This window comes from Neomonachus schauinslandi, chromosome 8 (genome assembly GCF_002201575.2).
Source record: "Neomonachus schauinslandi chromosome 8, ASM220157v2, whole genome shotgun sequence".
Taxonomy (NCBI): Eukaryota; Metazoa; Chordata; class Mammalia; order Carnivora; family Phocidae; genus Neomonachus; species Neomonachus schauinslandi.
In genome coordinates, this window is record NC_058410.1 from 8808368 (window position 1) to 8828372 (window position 20005).

General features: G+C 43.9%; 1 long non-coding RNA gene across 1 annotated transcript in view; it reads right to left on the bottom strand.

Moving 5' to 3' along the window:
• Positions 1–8443: 8443 nt before the first annotated feature.
• Positions 8444–20005, bottom strand: part of LOC110583643 — a 44911-nt gene continuing 33349 nt past the window's right edge. The window contains exon 3 of the long non-coding RNA XR_002480519.1: positions 8444–8466. This is a non-coding gene — a long non-coding RNA (uncharacterized LOC110583643). The remainder of the gene's footprint in view (positions 8467–20005) is intronic.

A 20005-nucleotide genomic window follows, 5' to 3' on the forward strand; every position in this document is an offset into this window, starting at 1 on the left:
GATGTTTCCTCCAAAAGCTATGTAATGCGGCTGTGGTTTTTGTCAGCCCAGCAGCCCCCCACCTCCGGCTCTTCTTTTGGGAATAGTAGCCCTTTCCCCCACTCCAACCAAGTGGCCCCAGTGGGAACTGTCCCTTCCACGCCACTCTGTTCTCCACTCCAGTTGGTCCAAGGATCCCTAGTGACCCAAGCAGGGTCAGAGTCCTAGCTGGTGGAAAAGTCTTCTTTCTCCAGTCATTCACAGATGTTGAAGGATGGCATCTATGGTAGGCTGAAATATGGCCTTCGAAAGATATCCATGCCCTAATCCTTGGAATCCATGAATGTTACCTTATGGTTGCATATATGATTAAATTAAGCATTTTGAGATGGAGGGATTATCCTGGATTATCTGGTGGGCCCTAAATGCCATCACATGCATCCTTACAAGAAGGAGAAGGGGATTTGACATAACAGAGAAGAAGACAATGTGCCCACAGAGGCAGAGATAGGAGCGATGCAGCCATGAGCCAAGGTAGGAGGCAGCCACCAGAAGCTGGAAGAGGCAAAGAACAGCTCTGGGCACCTTGACCCCAGTGGAACTTATGTCAGGCTTCTGGCCTCCAGAGCTGTGCGAGGATACATTTCAATGGTTTTAAGCCCACGGACCAGTAGTTGCTACAGCAGCCACGGGAAACTGACACAGTAGCCAGGAGGTGCCTGTGTCTCTGGCTTCAGCCTTGAGGGGCACCATCCAGAGAGAATGAAGCCAACACACGAACAACGGAACAGGGAGATAGAGTCTGCAGGTGCGCAAGTCCTGGGCTCGAGCTCCGGCCCTGCACTTCCTAAGCTCCAGGAGACAAAAATTCCCTTTTGCCAAATTGGAATGGGATTTCCATCCCATGTAACCACTGAGTCCTGACCACCGTATTCCTTCCTTCCTTGTGAAATGCATGTGCATAGCACCTGCCTCCCCAGCATGTTGCTTATTAGAGCAGCTTTCTTCTGTGGCCATTTCAGAGTGAAGAACAATGCAAAATTGCCTCCAACTAGATCAGAACAATCAGCCAGGGACTATGAGATATAAATGAAATGGCTAACATTTCTGAGTCCAGATTCTGATTTGATTACAAATTTGAGAGTGTGTTTCATTTTTAAAGTCCCAAAAGGAAACTTCAAACTTGAGGATTAGAAGACCTCAGAAAAACAAAAACAAAAAAAAACAAGAAACAAACAAAAAACAAAAAATGGGGGAAAAAAGACCTCAAAGAAATCTGACCTAAGAATCATAGTCTTCTATCCTCGATGTGACCATTTCAAAAATACAAGCTCTCCAAAGTTTTCTTCCCCTCTATTTTACTATTGTCCTGATAGATGTTTCTGGTAAAATAAAATAATGCTTTACCAAACATGTCTTGAGCGGTATCTCTTTTGTTCTGATTCACACAACAATCTTAGAGGCACTGCTCTAAGTGAGAAAACCAAGGCTCTGAGTGTTTATGTGACTTGTGTACCCACACTAGTGACAGGTGAGGGTGACAGTCCCCCCATCTGACTCCAGGTGCGCGTCTTTTCCACAATACCACAACACCTCCGGATGTCTCCTATTCGATTTTCAGCAAAAGCATCAGGATCCAAGCAGAGAGTACAAATAAAAGTATATTTTGCATGCCCTGTGTCCAGTACAGATGGATTGGAGACACCTCTTTATCATCCAAATGGTGAGCAATCCTTGTTAGCAGACAATTACACAAGACCTCAGTGTTACATCATCCACCTTCTCAGGGTTTGGAAGATGCAGGAGAGAAGTGCTGGTTACATATGCGTAAATCCATCATTGCCCGAAACATGCTTCCTCTGTGAAGAAGTTCTGACTAGTTTCCACAGCAGAGCGGTGCCAAGGCGAATTCTCTTCTGTGCAAATATACTGCAAATTAGTGGAACGTAAAGGATTAAGATGTCAGATACCCAACCTAGCCTAAGAATCATCGAAGATTCTAATTGCGAATGTTTTGATTGCCATGATAGGAAAGCCCACAGACCTTACTCTAAGTTTCTGTCTGGTGGCCCCAGGCTGTTAGACAAACACACTGCAAATAGAAGCAGCTAGATATCCCAGTTTATCACCTGCCACTTGTTAATGGGCACAGGACTTGGGCTAGATCAAGAGAAATCATTTATTAATCTATTCCTTTATATAACCTTTGTTGAACAGCTGTTTCTGCGTCAAGTAATGTGTTAGAATCTGGGGATAAAATGTGACTGGGACTCAGGCAGCCCCTTGCCTCAAAGAGCTTTCAAAGACAGAAACACACAAAAACGTACAATCCAGAGCACTGTGCTATTTCGGCCATGAAGCTTACAGACTTCGTTCTAAATGCTGTCTATCCCTTCTCTTACTTTATTCTCTTTTTTCCCCAAGGGGGGCTTTAACCCTGCATGCAATTTCCATAGGCAGACCTCACTCAGGGTGCACTCACTCTAATCCTGCGGAATTAAGAAGTCTAGTTTGGGGAGAAGGCATTAGTAAACCAGGGTGGAATATAAACTCAAAATGTCCAGTCTTCGAGTCACAGTAGGCAGTTTGAGAAGTTGGCTGAGGCATTATGCTAGCAAAACACATGTCTGGCCGCCATCCAGCCTGCCCTGGCCCAGCCCCGCCTCCTGTCGAGAGCAGAACCGTGGGGACTACAAAGCTGCCAAGCATGGAGCATGTCACACCAGCCACACATACCTCAGATCCCATGCGGTTAGGCAGGTACTCGTGCTCAAAATGGGGAAACTAATTATTTCTTCATTAAGCCTTTAATGAGCTCCTACTGCATACCTGGCCTATATTCAGGGGCACAGACCTGTGGTCACCTCTGAAATGGCATGGGCCAGCTGACAGCTGACAGGGGCTTTGCCATCAGCAAAGTGGGCTACCCCCGGGCAAGCCACAGAAAGGCCCAGCATAATCCTGGTGCCCAGCAAGACCCTTCTCTACCCAGGAATACATACCTGGTAGTATCGTGCTACCCGGCATGACCAGTCCTGGAGAAGGTGATAAAGAAGAGAGATCGTCAGCAGTGACCCACAGCCCCTTTCCTCCTGGGTGGCACCCCCTCTCATACCGCTTACGCCAGCCCACAGCACCCATGGGCACTCTATCAATCCCTCCCACCACCAAATCTGCCTTCAAGGATGTTCTTATACCTCCTTCTAGCTAAAATGTGAGTGACTGATACGGCTTTTCAGGTACTCTTAACTGTAAGTATGCGGTGCTTTCCAACTCACAAAGCAGGATCTTGTTCACCTTCATGAACCATGAAGGAGGAAAACACACTATTATGCCCATTTTACAGAGGTACAAACAGGTTATGTGTCCAGTCCATGTGAATACAGTTATTAAGTGTCAGACCAGGAGGCAAATCATGACATTCCCTTTGCAAACTCAGCCCTCTTTGCATTATAGGCCAATCCCCTAACGCTTCTGTGAATTACCAGCAACAAAATATCAGCAGGGGGAGGGGCATTTAATACTAGAGCCTCTTTTATTTACACTTTAGAAAAGGCACCATTTTTTTGCATCAGCTTCATAACCAATTCTTTCAGGCCACATTGGAGAAGCAAACTAAGCCCATTTTTCTTAAATCCTTCAGAATCTGCACCAAAGTGTCACCCAAGAAGAAACTTTCTATGATTTTGTAACATTCAAATCCGTGTACTTTTCTAACATAATTCATGAACTATACTTGGTAATTACTTATATGATGCTCTTGAAAAGAAAAGGTGTAGTTGAGCTATTTCGTGAGTTACCTCCATTCCTGGAAGGGTCCTTAGTCCTCTGCTCCTGCTTAAGCCATAGTCCCATGACTGCCCAGCTGCATCATCCCGTCTTCTTCCTCCTTCTGGATGCACCCTTCCTTGGCCCCCGACACTCACTACTGTCCTGGCTTCTCTGATTCTCCTACACAATGCCTCGGTCTTCTTCACGGTCAGGGCCTTTTTCGGCTCTCCATCTCTTCTCTCAGTGGAAGACCTCCCCACCCCCACCCCACTCCTGCTACAATAACTGTGCGCGCCACCACCAGCCCTATTTCAGTCCCTGAGTCACTGTGCAGCCTCCTTCCACGAGGCTTTTGTACCAGCTGATCGCTTCCCCTATTTTTTGCCTTCCTTCCTATCCTTCACAACTCAGCTCATATCAAAGTCCTCCCAACCCCTGCAAGCTGGTAAAATGCACCCCCCCACTGCATGCCCACTTGAAGCACCAGATAACTTTCCTTTGCAAGCCCTTCTCAATACTGCGTGTTTGCACTTCTCCATGTGCTTCTCCATTGTGCATCGCCACAGCGTGACTGTGAGCTCCACTAGGGCAGAGACCATGTCTGGGTTTGCTCCCCCTGTGGCCCAGGAACTGGCATGTGACCTGACTCACACAGGTGCACAGCAAACATTGGTTGAGTGCATGTAGGCTGAAGGACATTCTGTACTCAGTGGTACAAGCTTGTTGGAATTAGCCTCTGCAAGAAGGAAGTGCAAGCTTGGACTTCTGCCCTGCCGCCACTCCACTCCCACCCAGATCCTGGCTGTATTGAATGCCCTCCATGCATAACCAGCGATTCATTGAACCAGTGGGCAGACATCCTCAGGCTGAGAGACCCTCCTGCAAGCACAATTTAGAAGGACTAGATTTCCTGGGGCACCTGGGTGGCTCAGTTGGTTGAGTGTCTGAACTGATTTCAGCTCAGGTCATGATCTCAGGGTCATGAGATCAATCCTCCGCATTGGGCTCTGGGCGGAGCCTACTTAAGATTCTCTCTCTCCCTTTGCCCCTCCCCCTTCTCTCTCTTTCTCTCTTTCTCTCTCTCTCAAAAAAGAAAAAGACTAGGTCCCATTTTGGACGATCGGTGCCATGAGTCTAGTAATCACAAGAAGATACTCATTTATTGTTTCCAAGGTGGGGAAGGAATGAGTGGCAAGTAATTGTGTAACAAGTTCAGGGTTTTTTTAATTATTATTATTCATTGGTGACACACATCCTGTTTGCTGTTTCTTTAATTCATTCAACAGATGGGTGTTGAGTGCCTTGGGATTTGCAGACACCATAATTTCTCCAATCAGCTCGTGCAGCTGATTGGTATATTCGATACTACTTGGTGCTGCCAGGGAGGAGGAGTCCACGTACTTACATAATGTCAGTGATCACCTTGACCAACACCGTCATATCACAAAGGCACAGAGAGAGGGACCCTCTCCACATAATCTCCTTCTCTTCTGGTCCATGACTGAATAACTACCCAAGAGTACGACAGGTTTAGATTTTTTTTTTCGGAAGCCTTGTGTTCCAGTTATTACAAATAGTGACTTAAAGCAGTGCTCACTTATTGTCCCTCACAGCTTCTGTGGGGCAGGAAGCAGTTTGGTTCGGCAGTTCTAGCTGGAGGTCTCTCATGAGATGCAGTCCGAACGTCAGCTCGGGGTGCCATCATCTGATGGTTTGCTGGGGCAGGAGCACCCACTTTCGAGAGGATTCTCTCACATGGCTGGCAAGCTGGCGCTGGCTGTTGGCTGATGGCCTCAGTTCCTCTCCATCTGGGCCTCCAACAGAGCTGAGTGTCCTCAGAACGTGAGGTTGGCATTCCCTGCAGCAAGCAGAGCAGGAGTCGAAGGAAGAAGCAGCACAGCCTTTTATGATGCACCTTGGAAGTCACCTATCGCCACTTACATCATCTTCTATCGGTGACTCAGACCAACCTTGATTCAGCATAAGAGGGGGCTTTCACAAAGGTGTGAAAACCAGGAGACGCAGACCATGGAGGGCTGACCTGGAGGCTAGCTACCACAGGTTGATCCTATAGCCATGTCCTCTTTTTCTTGCCAATTCCTAGGTTCACTGACCAGTGATTTGTTTCTCTTTGAATGTTTACTCCAAACTCACTCCCCTTTGTTCCAGCGGAGGCCGTGCTGCTGGGAAAGGCACACCACCTGCCCAGGCCTCCTGCACAGGGTCACCAAACATGACATCCTACCCTCCGTTGCCTGTGGTGTCCTTTGTCAGTGTGTCCCAGTAGCTGGTGTCCCTGAGCATGTTTTTTTGCGAGGTGATGACTTCCTGGTTTGCTTTTATGGCAAGGATCCTTGTTGTGAGCTCATAAAATATGACATACATTGTAGCTCATAAATTCTATGCAGAGGCCCATGCAGGAAAGATTCCATTTGCAGCCTCATTGCATTTAGCAGGGCCCCCTTATAGCATCCTGTGAATGGAAATGATGCAGCTTCTTTCCTCATTTCTCCTGTTGACCACCCCTCCTCCATACTCCCTCATGCACCTCCCTTAACCTAGAATGCCCCCACCCGTTTTTCCTTCACCTAATCAGTTCACTTCAACAAATGTTTTTTTGCAGCATGTATTCAAATCTTATGCCACCTCCTCCTGGAAGCCTTCCCTGACTAGACCCTCAAAGAATTTTCTCCTGAAAATTCCTTTAGCATTTATGTCTGCATCACATCATTCGTAATCATGTGTTATTATTCCTGGCTTGATGGCAAACTCCTATTCCTCTTTGGTATCCCATGGAACCATGAAGAATGTAGAGAACATTCTAGGCTTTAGAAATCATTTTGAAATACCTTACTTGATTTTTCAACAAACATGCATGGAATACCTACTATGTGTCAAGCACTAAGATAAATACCAAAGGCACAAGTGTGAGTAAGACACAGTGTCTGGAATGATCTTTCAGAAGAATGATATTTTGGTGGCAAATCGCACAAGGTCCCGTTATGTATCATTCACTTTAATGTGTGGCTTATCTGCATGTTTAGTAAACTTTATATCAAATAGAAGTTCAAATGTAGCTATCAAAATGTGGCCACTTTGCATATTGCAATAGTTAGCAAACTCTTACATAAGGCTAATTAATCAAGCTGGATGTTCTCTTCAGGCACTTGTTTGCTCAGTTTGCAGAGCCTAACATGAAAATGTCACTGGAATGCATTTTTAAAAGCAGGATGTCAGGGCGCCTGGGTGGCTCAGTCGTTAAGCTTCTGCCTTCGGCTCAGGTCATGATCCCAGGGTCCTGGGATCGAGCCCCGCATCGGGCTCCCTGCTCAGCAGGAAGCCTGCTTCTCCCTCTCCAGCTCCCCCTGCTTGTGTTCCCTCTCTCACTGTCTCTCTCTCTCTCTGTCAAATAAATAAAATCTTTTAAAAAAAATTAAAAAATTAAAAAAATAAAAAATAAAAGCAGGATGCCTTGTTATAACTGTTGGTAAGAAAGAAAATATGCAAAGTTTCAAATATCACAGGGAAAACTTGAAACTGCTGAGCCACCAAATTACAGCTTCTCTGTAAAGAGAGACTGCCAGGGTTCCTCAGATGAGGATGGAGAATCTCTCTGGCAAGCACGATCCTCTGCCCACTCCCCTCACTCCCCTGCCTTTGCTCTGAGGTCCTTCTGAATGTGGCCACTGGGCTCCATGCACACATTCGGAGATTGAATCATTCATTCAAGATTGTATCTCTGGGGTTTTTTTTCTCTATTTTCCATATAAAATACACATCAGTGGAAAGCCCTTAGCCTTTTAGCCCTTCAGAATTAAGTCCCCTGAAAGCATCCACTGAATACACCCCACTTCCAGTCCAACCCTCCACCTAGAAAGCCTTCAGGGAGCCACTGGGTGTAATTATGTTACAACCACCAGTCTTCTCAGGGATGTCTCCACTGGGCTCCCTTTAAAACACATGGGATCCTATAAACACATTTCACCTTTATGTGGAAGAATTATTTAAAGATGGGATTGGAGTGAAAAAACCAGGGGATTGGCTACAAAGATGAAATATAGGGGTGACTGGGTTAAGTGTTTGAGTCTTGATCTCAACTCAGATCTTGATGTCAGGGTCATGAGAAGTAGATGTGGAGCCTACTTAAAAAAAAAAAAAAAAAGATGAAACAGAACCTGACCTAAAAAGTCAGAGTAGTAGGAAAGAGAGGAAAGAAACTCTGAGACAAAGCACAAAGCAATTAGTTCCTGAGGAAAGGATATGACTGTGTGTGCGTCTGCCTGTATATGTGTGCGTCTGTGTGTGTGTGTGTGTGTGATGCTTAATGCACAGGAGACATGAGCTTGCTAAGCTGAGGAAACAATGTAAGGTGTCTTAGAAGAGTGAGCATTTGAGCCAGACCTTGAAGGAGAGATATCACCGTGGAAATGGTGATAACAGGACCTTCTCACCAGAACGACTGACGTGAGGAAGGAAAAGGAGAGCTTTGAGAAGTTCAGGTTGGCTGGACTGGAGGATGCAGGAAATGCATTCATATACAGGATACTGGGAGGTAGAATTAACAGAACATGGTATATGTGTGATAGGAAGAGGCTTTTAAGGGGCCCCATGATTAATCTTTGGGCTTACCACAAGGCAGAGACTGAGTCTGAACACCCACAAGACCAACAGCAGCCTGGACTCCTGAGTGTCCTAGGTCGCAGACATTTTCTGTCCCTGGCAGAAGCAAACACAAAACCTCTTCAGATGAAAGCGTCCCCATTTTAGGCCCTCATGATTTCCACAGTTTAAGGTTAATCAGACAGGAGATCACAAACCCTCAAGGAAACAAACACCATGAGAATAATCAGCAGAAACAAGATTCAGGCTCTCAAGTGCTTTAGATATTGGAATTATTAGATACAAAATATGAAATGATTATACATAATATGTTTAAAGAAATAAAAATAGAATAAAAAATAAATAATAGTTTGGAGGCACCTGGGTGACTCAGTCTGTTAAGCGTCTGTCTTTGGCTCAAGTCATGATCCCAGGGTCCTGGGATCGAGTCCCACATTAGGCTCCTTGCTCAGTGTGGAGCCTGCTTCTCCCTCTGCTTGCCGCTCCCCCTGCTTGTGCTCACTCTCTCTGACAAATAAATAAAATCTTTTAAAAAATAATAAAATAAATAAATAATAGTTTGAACAATAGCCAAAACAACTTACAAATGAAAATATTACCATGAATAATAAAAGTTCAGTGGATGGCTAAATAGTAGATTAGACATGGCAGAAGAGAAAATTAGGCAACTGGACGACAGGTCAGAAGAAATTGCCAAGATTGTAAAACAGAGGTAAAAGAAGATGGAAAAGATAAAGAAAGAAAAAGACATTAAAAAAAAAGAATGGAAAGATCTGGCATCTGTCCAATCAAAGTCCCGGAAGAAAAGAGAATATTATGGATTATCATAATTGTTTGCTCATCATCATTATTTGATCTGCTCATAAATGTAATATTAATACATTTGAAAACTCCTATGAAATAAATTCCTGGAAAATTATAACTTATTAAACTTGACTCAAGAAGAAAGAGAAGGCCTAAATGGTCCTACAGTTTTTAAAGAAATTTCATCTGTAGTTAAATATCTTCCCAAAAACAAAATAGCAGTTTCAGCCAATTTTATGAGCAAATTCTAAGAAAGATCATTCCAGTCTTCTAGAAGATGGAAATGAGGTAGTACTGCCCTAGTAACATTCTATGAGGTGAACAGAGCCTAGGCAACGATGATATGATGAAAGAAAATTGCAGACGTTCTAACTTGTAAACATCAATACAAAAATCCTAATCAGCAGAACAAATCCAATCCAGCCAAGTATAGGAATGAAAATATATCTTCTCCAGATTTGCTCTACCCCAGGAATTCAGGGGAGGCTTAACATTAGAATAAATATAATTAACCACATTAATAAATTAGAGGAGAAAAACCATATGGTCTTCTCATTTAACTGGGAAAAAGTATTAGATACATGCCTTTAGGTTAAAAAAAAATCTTAAGAAATTCAAAACAAAAGGGAGACTCCTTAAACTATTGCATACAGCAACACCTTTCTTAATTGTGAAATACGAGAGGCATGGAACGTCCATTCTCATCAGCCCACTACACTGGAGGCCTTGGCAACTAGCCTTTATTTCAGGCACTTGGCAATTTCTCTGCCTGTTGGTTGCAGTGCTTGGCACATGAAAGGCAATCTTTTGCACATATCTTAGTAACAAAACAACACAACTTTATTTACTTACACAATCTTCCTTTCTAAGATCCTATAAGACACATGGTGGTAATTGATTTAATTATCTCCAGCTCCTATACAAAATCCAGCAAAGCCCCTGCTCCCACATTCTAATTCTCTCTCCTCTGGACATTTTATATTCTTTAAATTTCAACAAAAGTAGTTGGAATGAGGAAAGGGGATAAAAGTCAAATGTGTACATTTTTTCCCCTTATTCATGATGCAGGAAATATTTCAAGAAGTTGGTGGTAGGCATGATTCCATTTCTCCATATTCTTCCTGGTACATACAGTTCTTGGTGATTGACTCTTCACTATCACTCATTTTATGTATGGTTCCCATCGTCCATCAATAACCCAGACATTTCTCTTTGCAAAGGGCAATGAACCCTACATGTATTGCTTTTAATGATGGCATTCGCCCAGTTGGAGAATCTGATTTCTTTTTCATATGCCTTTAAGTCAAGTCACAAATTATTCTACTTCCACAGCTGGTTTTTCTAATAAATATTTCAGTAAGAATAAAGTAATTGGCAAACATGATGTTAATTAGAGGAACATTTGTAGCATGCTTGACTGTTCTTTTTGCTGGTATTTGACGATTATGTCATTGTTTACAGTTGCTAAGGTGATCATGTGAGAATACTCAGTTTTAGAACACTTGGGAGTCCAAGTTTGTGGCTCATATCCTTATGAATCACTCCACTTATAAATAAAATTAATTTGACACTGGGCCATTTCATCAACTTTACCTCTGGCAAGTTAAATACAAGCCAGTTGTATTCTAGCAATAATAAATGAGATATTTCTTGGCCAACCCTTTGCAGCAAATATCATTTGGCTCATTTAGAAATAGATAGAACCATCCACCAGGAAATCAAAGTGGCATTTTATCAGGAAAATTGAATAAAAGAAGAATCTCTGTGTATACCACCACAGAACTGCTTAAAGCAAATTAAAAAAAAAAAATGAGGTCCAAAATCTTCCAACTGCTGGTGGAAGTTTAAATTGCTACCTCAGATTGAAGGGCAACTCAAGATATTTGCCAAAATATTAAATGCACATATTCTTTATACCATCCACAAACAATAGAGACATGCTCAGGTTAAATTAGGTAATAATTTTTTTTTAAGATTTTATTTATTTATTTGAAAGAGAGAGAAAGAGCAAGAGCAGGGGGAGGGAGAGGGAGAAGCAGATTCCCCACCAAGCAGGGAGCCCAATGCAGGGCTTGATCCCAGGACCTGGAGATCATGACCTGAGCCGAAACCAAGAGCTGGTTGCTTAACTGACTGAGCCACCCAGGCGCCCCACCGTTTTCTTGTTTTTTTGTTTTGTTTTGTTTTGTTTTTAAGATTCTATTTATTTATTTGAGAGAGAGACAGCACGAGCAGGGTGAGGGGCAGAGGGAGAAGCAGGCTCTCCACTGAGCAGGGAGCCCATGGGACTCAATCCCAGGACTCCAGGATCATGACCTGAGCCAAAACCAAGAACTGGATGCTTAACCGACTGAGCCACCCAGGTGCCCCTATATTTGGCCAGCATTATAAGATCCTTTTCAGGACAAATCATCCCCAACCTTTTTCCAATTTTGTGTGACTTTGTTCAAGAATCAAGTTCTCAGGAGGGTGTATCTGATTGGCTTAGTCAAATCACATGACAAGAGGGCAAGACGCAGAGTTTCCTCTCCAGGAAGGGCAAGGGCTGGCCCCACTTTGTATTGCTTTAAAAAAGTACAGTGGAAGACAACAATTTGAGATGCATTCTTATTACATCTCCCTTTCCCCAAAGGAAATCGAGGTGCTGTTGTCAGAAAGGAGAATAGCAGATAGGCAGACAAAAGCAACACGGGGTCAATCTCTTTGCAACAGCACCTGCACATCAAAGAATCTATTCTTCTACGTCACAGAGGTGGTGAAAAATGTTTCTTAATGGAAAAAAAAATAAAAATAATGGGAATGCCCATCAATAAGGGAGTAGTTAAATAAGGTATTGTACATCCAGATGGGAATTCTAGTTTGTCACTGGTCAGTGAAGTTACAGGACACAGAAAGATCTCTAACATACATCCCTAAGTGAATCAAGGAAGTTCCAGAAGGGGATGTAAAGCATAATAATGATCGCATACAATTTTAAAAGATGTATATGGAACAGGAAAGACTCATAAGATCTAATGAGAAAACTTCCCTATTTTTGTCTTCCACCAGGCTTTAAAATATATCCAGTGTTGCTGGAGTGGATGGGGGTGGGAGGGATGGGGTGGCTGGGTGATGGACACTGGGAAGGTTACGCATTGTGGTGAGCGCTGCATGTTGTATAAGACTGATGAATCACAGACCTGTACCCCTGAAACAAAAAATGCATTATATGTTAATAATAAAAAAAAGTTAAAAAAATAAAATAAAATATATCCAGTGGGAAAAGTTCATTCTCTACCTAGGGGAGAAATTTAAGTGGTATCCTGGTCTCTGTGAACTCACAGGTTATAAACAAATGTTATGGTTTGCTTTAAGTCATAAACACAGCATCAACTCAGCAACTGAAGATGCCTAATCCTGTATAATAATAAAAATCCCAAACTTGACTTAAATTAGATTTTCTCCCAACCTGCCCAATCTGGAGCCTACTGAACTTGGAAGCCTGCAGACCTTGAAGCCTCCTTCTTCTGTTTTCCTTCAGTACCACCTTCCAACCCTCAGCTTGCTGAAGGATTCTGACCCCTCCAGGTTCAGAAGCAGAGAATTCTTGCCCAACTGGGGATCCTGTAGGCTCGCATCACTCTCTCTTCTGGGTGCTTTTGGGAGTACCTCACAAGCCTCTTGTAAAGAACATGCAACAGCACTTCACATGATGCTGGCTGCATCTTTTTCTCCAGATGGCTATCCCCTCATGTTTGTTTCTTTGGGAGCTGGAACCACATGGATTCATGTGGTTGACACCCATTGCCCCTCTAGGCAGCCCTCTTGGACACGACTGAAAATGGCCAGTTCTCTCCCCTATGTGGTCCGCAACTGGTCCGTGAGAAGCACTCATAAACCCACCTCCTGCCCTCCCCACCAGCCATCTCTGGATGCATAGAGTGCACCCAGGTCCACCTTACTCCGCTGCCTCTCAGTGACAGAACCTCTTCATTCTTAGCTGTGTGTCAGAGGCTGGCCCCGCATTTGGAAGGGCCCCATTAAAGCTCCCATTGGCTTGGGATAAAGGGGAATCACCTCTGTGCTCCCACCCTTAGGAGATAGGATAGATATTCAGAGCAACTGGAGTTAAATCTTTTCAAAGTAATTCTCCTACAAGTACTCTCTAATCTGCAATGACCTAGCTCTACCACACCCTTCATGTGAGCCGTTCAATCAGTTCTTGACATTCGATTTTAAAATGTCTGCACAGTGGTATATTTCAAAAACCACCCCGTTGCCTTGTGTTTCTCTGTCTCTGTCTCTATCTCTCTGTCTCCCTGTCTCTCTATGTCTCTGTCTCTGTCTCTCTCTCTCTCACACACACACACACACACCTTAATCAAGTTCACCATCTTATTTATCATGCATGTGAGCGTGTGTGTGTGTAAAGTCATAGGAAAATGTGGAAGGACACACTCTGTATCCATCAGGGTCCTGGCATTAAAACTGGATAATTTGAAAAGAATTTGATAAAAGTACAGGTGGAACTTTGAGAAAGAATAAGGTTTAGCGCAGTGCCCAGGACTGATAAGAACATGGAACCATTATAACCCCCAAGCCTGACATAACCTGGAGAAGGTGGCTTTATGGAAAAGGTCACTTTGACTTTCGGTGGAGATGCAACCAACCCATGGTAACCCAACAGGGAGGGAACAAGAGGGAATAAATACCCTGACGTCACTTGCCTCCTGCCTTCCCATCTCCTACTGGTGCCTCCCTTTGGCCAAGTCCAGCGAGAGGCCAGAGAGCAGAGCTCATTCGTGCAGTCTGGTATGGGTCAGCCACCCAGAGGCAAGGGGGAGAAGGGTGGGGAAGAGGTCAGAAGGGCAAACGGAAGTTGCTCAGAAACACCTTCCAGAATGCTAACAGCACTTATCTATGGAGGGAGAAGTGAAAGATGACTTTTTGCCCTTTATTCTTTCTAGTTCCGGTATTCTGCATTTTGATTTTTTTATAACAACCATATCTTGATGTATTCTTTTTGTAATGTTTTTAAAAAGTAAAAAATCCATTGAGTAGTTATAGTTACAACTGCATGATCTTAGACCGTAGATGGCACTGTGTGTGGCATTAGTGATTTTACTCCGTGAGTTTATTAGTTTCCAGTGATCTAGCTCGTGACTCGTGCCCATAGCTTGTGTCACTCTGTCAGGGCATACTAGCGCTTAGAGCTGAGTAAGCTCCAGCGACAGCCAGAGCCAAGCACAGACCACTGCGGAGTTCTTCCAGGCAGTGCGACAGAAACAGCTAGAACTCACCCTTTGCAAGAGCAGAACAACTGTCCCCCAGAGATGTCTGTCCACTTCCTAATCTCCGTGACCCATGAATGTGTTACCTTAGCAGGCAAGAGGCCTCACAGATGTCATTGAAGATCCTGGGAGGGGGACATTAGTCTGCATCAGCTGGTTGGGCTCAGTGTAATCACAAGGTCTCTAGAGGGTGGAACAGGGCAGCAGCAAGGGAGTCGGGGAAGAAGATGCGACCGTGGAAGCCGAGGTCAGAGTGAGGTGACCACAAACCAGGGACCGGGAGCCTCTAGAAGCTGAAAAAGGCAAGGAACCAATTCTCCCCTTGAGCCGCCAGAAGGAACGCGCCCTTACCAACACCTTGAAGTTGGCTCTGTGAGACCCATTTTGGACTTCTGACCTCCAGAATGGAAAGATAATAAGTTTGTGTTGTTTCAAGCCCCAAGACTGGGGTCACGGTTACAGAAGTGATCGGAAACTCACACACCTAGTTTTGTGTCATGCCCTGTATTTCTCAGACCCCTTGCAGTTATTTAAGTGGGGCAAAGCGACTGTGTTCTGGCCAGCAGAGAATAGATCAAAGTGACAGGCGTGACCTCAAGTCTTGGCCCCTAAAACATCGCCCAGGATGCCCCACACTCTCTCTGGTGGTCAGCTGGAGGATGGAGTGAATCCAGCAGGGGATTCTGAGGCCCTTGGAGATGGCTGAGCTGATAAGACCCCAGAACAACCCCCACCCCAACCTGCATTACACTCTGATATGAACAAGAAAGACATCTTATTACCATAAATCATTGGGGCTGTTTGCTAAAGCAAGGAGCTTACTTTGACTAACACGGGGAGTTCTGTTTCTTAGATGGTTAAGGAGCACATACTTCTACATGGACTCTTGTGGGGATTTTAATGATCAGAAGCCATCACGGAAACCTCAGGACCAGTTTTTAATCACAAATGCTCATGTTGTCCCCAAATCATTTTCTCAGGTCTTGCAGAATAAAGGTATGCTTTTATTTCTAAAATAAATCCAAAAGAAAGAATAGTTTTCACCATCTGGCTAATAAGAGTTGCTATTGGAGATATTAATCTGATGCTTCTGAAATTATAATCCCTAATGTGCATGAGAGGTCAAGGACAGAGGTTCTGTCATTTACCCAGAGCCCAGACACTCACACTTAATGTGACAGTTTTTGGCTCCTTCACATAGCAGGTAATATACCAGTACTTTCAGAGTCAAGTGATACAAAGACAGGGAGTTTTTAAAATCCGCTTTGCTTTCCAAAAGAACTGAAGTACCTGGAGTCAAAGTAGAGGAAATAGCATTGTAGTCAGATTTCATTTGGCTAAAATGTATAGCCAAGAACTTCACTAGAGCTGTAGAAGACATCAGATAGCCAGGAATGCCAATTACCATGAATCACGGTGCACTCAGTCACCGGTCCTTGAAAGAGAGAGAACTGGAATTTAAGGAAAATATTCCAAATGTCAAGTGGAAGTAATGAGCAGAATGCTCAAGTGCTCTCAAGGTTGTTTTTACCTCCTTCCAATGCCACCACTGAAGCAGCCAGGGCTGCTGAGTCTGGCGAAGGTTCCTGAAGGCGTGTTGTTCCAAATACACACAGGACACACATCATTTCAGTAAAGTGCAAATAATCCAGTCTTTCAGACGACTGGTATGAATTCCTGAGGACGAGAAGTGCATTTTCTTCACCTTTGAATCCATAGCCTATAACAGAGTTTTCCCACAATTTGTGGGTGCTTTATAGAATTTTTTGGTATAACCAAAATCTCAAAATTTACAAAGCTCAAATCTATACTGAGCAATCAAGCCAAAGCCTTCTATGCTATCATGATGAGAAAGAAAAACCAAAGGAAGAAAGTAAATGAACAGCAACCCAACAATTTAAAAAGGTAAGTAAAGTGATGAATATAAGAATATATGATAAATACAAATTTATGGTCCCATATATACCAGCAATAATCGACTACCAATCAAAAAGTAAAAGATTCCATTTATAAAACAATCAAGTCATAAATTATCTTAGAATAACTTTAATGAGGCCTACAGGTGGAAAACTATAAATCTTTATTTAGAACTTTAAAAGAAGGCTTGACTGAATGTAGAGATACTTTATTCATCAAATACAAATTGCCCAGGAGTGTTGGAGTGTTGCTATGAATAATTGGTGGATAGGTAGACAGCGAACTCTATTCTCTCCCTTAGAGGTCCTGCTTCTCTCACTAAACCCTGACTACTACCAGCCACCTATCAACATTATCATTGTGACTGTCATCCTCAACATTATTAATCATAAAAGCATTGGTTTTCTCAGGTAATAGTCTATGCAATCCAAAGGATTCATTTCTTTTCTATTGCCTTAATAATTTGAAAGGCAAATATCATTCTCCCCATATTACAAATAGTTAAATAAATTGATAACAGAAGTCCCTTAAGAAAAAGGGTCTGACATACCCATTTCTCATTCCAAAAGTTACCATGAAGGAAAGAGGAGGTGTGACTAGCCCAGCAAACAGGTCTCCCACCCCTGTTTACCTGGAAGAGGTCAAGGGGCCGCCTCAGCTCAGCGCAGGGCTATATGAGGGATTCAGTAAATCGGGTGCATCTACATCTATGCGCATAAAAATTCAATCCTTTGAATGTTTTGCTTTAAAAGGGCTGACCTCCCTCTGCCTGGTTAAACAAAACTCTTCTGATTAGTTCTAACCAGCCTTGAATTGGGGATTACTTGGCCTTGGGCAAGCTTAAAAGTAGAGCAAGTTAAAGCAAAGCATAAAATGAGGGTGTGATTTTGCGTAGGGTTTTTCTTATGTATTGGTTTCTCCAACTCTTTAACTTCCCTGATGGTCTAAGATACCAGAGACTTTATGCAAGAAAACACCTGCGTTGCAGAGCCTCCCTGAACCCAGGAGAGTTGCATAGCTCCCTGTCACGGGGCCGCCTCCCGCAGCACCGATCTGGCCCGCGCCCCGTGTTTGTGGGGGGTATGGATCTCAGCTCCTGCTTTCTGTACCACAACCGGATTTCTCTTTTGACGCCTCGTCCTGCCGTGGTGAGGAGAAACCCACGCAATCTCACGCAACCTCGGTCATGGTCTCCCTCTCTTTTCCCTGGAGCTGCGCGTAAAGGCAGGACGTTTAGAGGGTGCAGAGCCTTTGGGAAGGTGCCATGAGACCCTCTCTTCATCTGTTCCACACGAGTCCCCACTGAGACAGCTCATGTCCCTGACTACACCATCCTTCGTCCTGGTGGATTTTCCTGGGCTTCTGTGTCACACTTCGGACAAAAGGACCATCTGGCTGCTCCAGCACTCCGTGGGGGGAGGGAGAGGGTGGCAAAGAACGCCCTAAAGATGAAAACGTCCACTAATATGTCTCAAATAATATCCATCTCTGGCGTATTATTAAATTTTGCTCTAGTTGTTTCCATCTCTCAAGCAAGAAGTTGATCCCTCCAGGACATCAGCTGTGCCTTGCATCTCTGCACTTGCTCACCGGCCAGCAGAGGGTCCAGCAATACACTTGTATTGTTGACAATAATCCTGTGTGGGTCACATACACTTAGGCATGTCTGGGGGCTTTCACCATACATGGGACCCATGTCTTAAGTCAGAATTCCCCAAAAGTGGACACTATGATGATTCGTGTGCAAGTGATGTGTTGATTATGAAAGCAGTGCTCCCAGGGTCAACTGGGAAGCAAGGAAGGCAAGATGGGGGGGCGGGGGGGTGCAGCAAAGGCTCACTCTCAGGCCAAAGCCCCACCAAGGGTAGCTGCAGCCTGATCCCGGTAAGCAACACCTCGGGGTTGTCCCCAAGCGAGCCCTGGGTGCTGGGGCTAAGTCCTGTTCCCCAGGACTCCCAAGGGCAGTCCTTAAAAAGGTTGGGGAGCACACAGACATGGTGAGAATGGGCCCAGGGGCGTCTGAGCAGAGCCTGGGCACTGACCAGTACAGCGCCCCCCACTGACTTGACCGGCGAGCAAAAGCACGGCTGGGAAGGGACGCTGGTGCGTCCCACACAGTGGCTGTAGCTGTAAGACAAACAGAACCAGGACAGGAAAAGGTTTTTTAAAAACTTCAAACAAAGGTGTGCACACCTGCCGTTCACTGAGATTCTTTAACATGTAATGTCAGCAGGAGTGTGACTCTTTGAGGAATGGCTTCAGGCCAAGACTTTATTAAATAGAGCTGCAAAAATAGCACAGTGACGGTGACTGTCATTTCAGAACGTTAGCGGGCTTCCACTGGGACACAGGGAAGAATTCCGATTCAACTGACAGGTGCTTGGAGGTAGTAATGTCCATGATATTTATTCACACAGATACGTTACATAATTTATGGGGGAAAAATGGTCTCATAAAAATTCAGGAATTCTTTTCTCTATTTTGTATACAGTATTTTAAAGGAGCACTTATTCTGGAAAAGTTGGAAAAGAGATCATGACTTCTAACTTTGGAGATGTTTTCTCCTTATTTAGAGGAATCATTCTCAAAGTGTGGGAGGTGTGGTTCTGGACCACCAGCAGCGGTCCCGGGGGGTTTGTTGGAAATGCAAGTTCTCAGGCTGAGCCTGCAGCGCTGTGGGTGGCCCAGACCGCAGCAAGCTCACAGCCCCAGGTGATTCTGGTGCATGCTGAGGTTTGAGAACCATTGCTTTAGAAAACCACCTACGAGGAGCACCTGGGTGGTGCAGTGGGTTGAGCGTCCGACTCTTGGTTTCACCTCCAGTCAAGATCTCGGGGTCCTAGGATCGAGCCCTGCATCGGGCTCTGTGCTCCGTGCTCTGCACAGAGTCTGCTTGGGATTCTGACTCTCCCCCTGCCCCTCCCCCCACTCTCTCTCTCTCTAATAAATAAATAAATCTTAAAAAAGAAAGAAAGAAAACCACCTACTTAAGTTTATGATACAGAAAGGGGGAAAAGTACACTGGAAAGAGTTCTAATTATCAACTTAGAATTAAGTTTCTCAGAAAACTTAACCTTATTGAAGCTACACAAGATAGATTTTATTTTAAAAATGACAACACCTTTAATGATTTTCTGATCCCAAAATCTTTCATGTTCATTATTTTAAAGTGTGAGCCACTACAGAAAGGAAGTACGTATTTCTTATGGGAAGAGTGAGCATTCCCTTAAATCCTACCACTTAGGGGAAAAAAAAAACAGTTAACATTTTGGCAAATGTCTTCTGATTTTTTCCATGCATAGATACATATATATATAACTATATATATTTTTTTACCAAAATAAAGGATCATACTAGACATATTGTTTTGTAAATTTTTGCATTTTTAAATTTTAAATCTTTTTAAATTTAAAGATATATTGTAGAGGGGCGCCTGGGTGGCTCAGTCAGTTAGGTGTCCGACTCTTGATTTCCACTCAGGTCATGATCTCAGGGTCGTGAGATCAAGCCCCGCATCCAGCTCCATGCTGGGTGTGGAGCCTGCTTAAGATTCTTTCTCTGCCCCTCCTGTTCCCACTCACACTCACACGCTCTCTCTAAATAAATAAATAAATAAATAAATAAATAAATAAATAAATAAATAA